Source organism: Pantherophis guttatus, chromosome 4 (assembly GCF_059756535.1).
Source record: "Pantherophis guttatus breed Tessera chromosome 4, ASM5975653v1, whole genome shotgun sequence".
In the NCBI taxonomy this organism is placed as follows: Eukaryota; Metazoa; Chordata; class Lepidosauria; order Squamata; family Colubridae; genus Pantherophis; species Pantherophis guttatus.
The window spans coordinates 55,468,186-55,474,208 of record NC_142066.1 but is presented as its reverse complement, the minus strand read 5'-3'; positions in this window follow the sequence as shown (position 1 = coordinate 55,474,208).

Genomic DNA, 6,023 nt, shown 5'->3' with positions numbered 1-6,023 from the left:
CATAAGAAAAAAAAATTCAAGTAAAAAAATAAATAAAACATTCCTGATCCTGACAGCCTGATAAATAAAACATTCCTGATCAAAACAGTGATGTTCCTAGCTATAGAAACATGAGTCTACATATATTTTTCTTTCAGAAAAAAATTAAACTGTGGGTTTATTTCAAGTATCGCTTAATTTTGAATATTTTAGTGACCACCATCATTGTTTCTAACATAGGACCATTTTGTTGTTTAATCACATATGTTTTTGACAGTCTAAGCATTTCTTTCACATGAGGCAAGTTGAACTACATTAATCCTAGCAAATGAAGATCAGGATAGCATTGGCAAGGATGGCATTGATGCTATTATTAATCTGTACAGAAATATTAGATTTTAGACTGAGAGTGAGAGCAAAATAAACACTATCTTATCTTTCTACCATTATCCTTTACCTTCACTCTTCTTTGTTTTTAAAAAATATAAGACTATTCAAAAAAACCTTCACATATCTCTTTCTTAAGGATTTTTTATTTTTATTGTCAAAGTACTGCTATTTTTTTTATTAAGCTACTATTTCAGCTCTAATATTCTGCCAGCTCCAATTCCATCGATATTTATGTAAAGTTCTTCAACATGCATCATACTGAACATTTTCAAAAGAAAGAATTCAAAGAGAAAGCTAAAAATGTAAGCAAGGAAAAAAGTAAAAAAAGAAAGAAAGAAAGGAAAAAGATACAAACAGGTAGCTTCCAATCTTACAGCAATTTTAAATACAATTATAAATTCACTTCCTCTTTGTTACTACCAAAATTCTTCATTTCTTTTTTTATCAAATATATATTGTAAGGGATGCAGTTTGCTCAGTGGCTAAGATGCTGAGCTTGTTGATCAAAAGGTTGGCAGTTCAGCAGTTTGAATCCCTAGTGCCGCGTAATCGGTTGAGCTCCCATTACTTGTCCCAGCTTCTGCCAATCTAGCCTTTTGAAAGCACATAAAAAATGCAAGTAGAAAAATAGGGACCACCTTTGGTGGGAAGGTAACAGCATTCCATGCCCCTTTGGTGTTTAGTCATGCTGGCCACATGACCACGGAGACGTTTTTGGACAGCACTGGCTCTTTGGCTTTGAAACGGAGATGAACACCGCACCCTAGAATCGGGAATGAATAGCACATATATGCGAGGGGAACCTTTACCTTTACCTATATTTTAAGGTAAATGCCTCTCATCTCACACAGAATGTTCCTTCAGTGTTGGCCCATAAACCCATTTTAGCCCACATGACCTGTGAGTAGAGGTAGGACTTGTACCAGGCTTGAATTTCTTAACACTTCCCTGGCCTTCAAATGAGCAATTTCTGGTGAAGTGTATGTTGTAAAGTTCGGACATCCAACTTTACTGGTATTGCCATTACTCTGGAAGTGCTAGAGATGATTCTGACAACTCCCATAGCTTTGGCCAGAAATCCACTCACGTCAGAGAAAGGAGAATGCATTATACAACATACTATGGCCATCATAGTCACACAACACACTAAAAAAAACCAAACCAAAGATGTCATGTTTTACTGTGATACATGAATATAACCACAATGTGATTGTTTTGGTAATGTTGGCATATTATGGGAACTCAGTGCGGTGGTGTATAAATCATGCTTTATGCTTTAGTGCAACATATAATCCTAGCCAGTTATGACATTTAATAAAATCCTGAAAACATAACATAGCCCATCTGTGAATCCATATATCTTATATATTCGCAAATGAAACAGCAATAATGAAGATAAACATAAAAACATAAAATATATTACATTATAATTTGTTATTCGGTTTTTTTCACCCTTTCTTCTTGAATGTGCATCAGTTTTGAATAGTTCAAAAGAGTTTGCTTTTGAATGGACTCATCTTTCACACCAAACTTTAACTAATGACATTCAGCCAACTAAATCATAGCCTTTAGATTTTAATTAGAGATGCAAATGATCATGCAAATAAATACTGTCAATTAAACTTCTGGCATGAAATAATATTATTTAAATATTTCCTTGTACTCTAGGTTAATTAGACACAACTCCTGTGGAACTTGAAAGCCTTGTTATAATTGCTTGGGCTTAAAAAAAAGAAAAATAAAGGGGGAAAAAAGCCCAACTAGAAGTTCCAGGAAAACCCTAAATAAGGAATAATAGCACTTTTGTAACTAGCTTCCCCTGTGTAATCAATTTATATTTTTTTCCCTAGTTCACCAATTCCATATGTATGGAATTTATGCATCTTGTTTAATACTTCTTTGTTGTTCTCCATATATTATCTATCATCAGATGGTCTCAGATGTTCATATTTATGAGATAGGGACAAAATCTTTTCCCTAATCCAGAAATCTCCCAAAATTTGATATTTTAATAACTTTGTTATCTGTTTAGAAAAGTTTTATTATCAGGTGGCTTAGAAATAATTCAAACCATACATTCTTATTGTACAATTTGTTATTTTTCTAAGAAATGGGTGCCTTAAATTCAAAGAATGTCAGACAGATTGCCCTAAACTGGGTTACCCACATTGGATTTTCGGCACCCCACCAACAAAAGCTCTGCATTTCCATGCTCAATGATGCTTTGGACAGTGCTCTTATACTGTCCCAATGATTCCACATACTATTTATTTTTAAACCTTTTCCAATAGTGCTTCTGTGAACATAGCTAGATTATGATACCTTCTTAAACTATGATCATATCTGCCATAGCTCTCCTATATTTTTGAAAGATATTCAAGCTATTTTCTAAAGCACCTGTAGGCCAGACAAGGAATAATGGATGGAAACTGAACAAGGAGAGATTTAACTAAATAAGGAGAAATTTTCTGACAGTGAGAACAATCAACCAATGTAAACAGCTTGCCTTTGGAAGTTGTGAGAGCTTCATCAATTGAGACATTCAAGAAAAGATTGGACTGCCATTTATCAGAAATGGTGTAGGGTCTCCTGCTTGGGTGGGGGGTTAGACTAGATGACCTACAAGGTCCCTTCCAACTCTTAATCTGTAAACATTTGTTGTCTTTCAAGTGGATTTTGTCTACAAGATCCAGAATTCCCAACAGCATAACTATGCTGGTGTACCCATTTATTAGGGCGTAAGTTATATTGAAAATAGATCTTTTCAAATGGATAGGAGCAGGATTGTAAATCAAACATCTTCAAAATTGCAATGATGTTTGCAATTACAGTCACTTAGCTGCCAAATGCATCTATTTTAGTCAAGGTGTCTAATTAGATCACTAATACCTAAAAATGCTGGAAATACCTAAAAATACCTAAAATGATGGAAATTGGTTATTTGTGAGCAACTGTTTCACAAGTCCCTATGAGAGAATGAATATACAGCTAATCCTTGATTTATGACCATTCATACAGCGACTGTTCAAAGTTATGACAGTGCTGAATGAAGGGACATATATGACCTGTGCCTGATCTGATGGCTATTGTAGTTAATCCACAATTATGTGATCAAAATTTGAGTACTCCTATGATCATCGGCCCACTTCAACTGCCATCAGCTGACCATCTCCCACCCATCTATGCCCTTTTGGCCTCCTCCATCCTACACTCTGCCATCCCAGATGACCTTCGACATCTTTTTGTTTCCACTTCTGACGAAGCATCCCTTCACACCCTTGGTCCTTCACACCAGTGGTGGGATTCAAAAATTTTTTGCTACTGGTTCTGTGGGCATGGTTTGGTGGGCGTGGTGTGGCTTGGTGGGTGCGGCAGAGGAAGGATACTGTGAAATCTCCATTTCCATCCTACTCCAGGGGGAAGGATACTGTAAAATCTCCATTCCCTCCCACCCCATTAACCTGCTTTCCAGCTCCATGTGCAGGGCAACAAAATAAGACCCAGCCGATCAGCTGGGACTCAATCAGCTGGGACTTGGGAGGCAGCGAATAGATGGGGGTAGGGCCAGTTAAAGGTGGTATTTGCCTGTTCTTTGAACTACTCAAGATTTCTGCTACCAGTTCTCCAGCATGGCAGCATGCTTGCTCACTTCTCTGCTTGCTTCTTGTGGTGCCCCAGGCCATTGCAGATCTGGGACTGCTGTTTGCTTGTCACTGCTTCTTGCAACATGACAGGAAGCTCAGTTCCAGCCTAGGCATCACATAAGCAAGCAAGCAGCAGTCCCAGATCCGTAGCACCAAAAAGCTTCTTCATGCCACAGAAAAAAATAGTGAAAAAAGCCACAAAATGCACTGTTGCTGCTTTTGACTTTTTTTTCCCACAGTGCAAGGGGCTTTCTGGTGCCATGCCTCTTTTAGCCTCTCCCACCCCCAGCCAAAACCCAGCCACAGCCCAACCCAAACACATCAACAGTGGAAGCAAGAAGATGGTGCAGATCAGCTGGTGTGGTGGGGCCCAGGGTGATAGGAGTGCAGAGTGGCAAAGGCAAACGGGACTGGGCTTCTTGGCCTTGTGGGGCAGCAAATAGCCCCAGAAACACCCAACTCTGGGGTTGCTTGCCATGTACTAGGAGGCCAGGCAAAAGGGCAGATATGTAGTGGGGGAGATAGATAAGTGGGTGGAGGTAGCTGGAAACAGCAGCTGGAAGATTGGATCCCCACCTTACTGAGGGCTGGGAAGTCATGTGATGTCTCACTTTATGATTGCATTGCATGGCAATGGGAATTCTGATCCCATTTATGATTGTAAATCAAGGATTAGCTGTAAATTCATACAAACACAGAAACTTTTCCTTTTAAAAATGAAGGACAGTTTTTCCACTGTTCCATTGAAAATTATTTTGATATAAAAATGCCAATACCAGGAGTAATATGCATCTTTTGTAAGATGACACAGTGGCAAGGATAAAACAATATGTAAGTAAACAGTCAGATGCTATTGGGCTTATCTTTAATTGGTTGATGTTAAACATAATTAAAAATAGAGAATACTGGGAACCATACATTCCAGTACTGAAGGCGGACAAAGTCACATTTGCTCAACAAACCTATTATGATTTGCATAAAACAAAAACACAGTAGGATGTAGGATTAGGGTACAAATGGCATGCTACAACACAGTATCATAAATACTAAAAAAAACCACAACACATAAAACACAAAACACAAAACAAAACATAAAACACAACACATATGCCATAAATCTTTCCTAGGAAGGCCCTTGGTTTTTTTTCCTGCTCATTCAAGGATGTTGCAATGCTGCATTGTATACTCTAACTCCATAGCTCTACCAGTTAGTGAGAAAGTCTACTTTCCTGTTCTCCATGAGGTGTGAGTGTGTTAAACAATGCTGGGAAAATATGGAAGGTTAAAATGGAAAAGTAGGAGAATGGCATAGTGTAAAGTCCCGTCTGGTGCATCTTGTTCAGCAAATACTTCAAGTGAGCAAATAGGGGCTGGCCAGGGCTTATGCCCTCCTAATGGGCTAGGTCACCCTAATGCCCAGTCCAGGTCCAGTCACCCTAATGTTCTGGATTCTCACAACGAACTGAAACAGAAACTGGCCTTCTTGACTGGGTTTGAACAACAAGCTAAAACAAGGCTGGCTAATTTGTAGTTGGTAAATGGTGCAAACTCAAATGCTCTCTGTGCTGCGTGGCAATGATGGTTTAAGACAAGAATCAACTGATGGAAACCAAGGAGAGAAGCAACCTGGAACTAAGGAGAAACTTCCTGTCAGTGAGAACAATTAACCTGTGGAACTACTTGCCTCCAGAAGTTGTGAATGCTCCAAAACATGAGGTTTTAAAGAAGAGATTGAACGACCATTTGTCTGAAATGGTATAGGGGTCCTGCCTGAGCAGAGAGTTGGACTAGAAGACCTCCAAGGTCCCTTCCAATTCTGTTATTCTGTTATTCTGCTGTCCGATTCCCACGAGAGGGGCGACAAGGCCGTTTTACAAACTCAAAACAACACAACATGCCCGCTATTCCTTTATAATGCGGTAGTCTAGTGGCGGAAATACCCCCGATGACCGAGGGTGCATCTCCCTTCTTGCCTCCTCCTGAACTGCAGTTTGAAGCCATCTCCTGAGC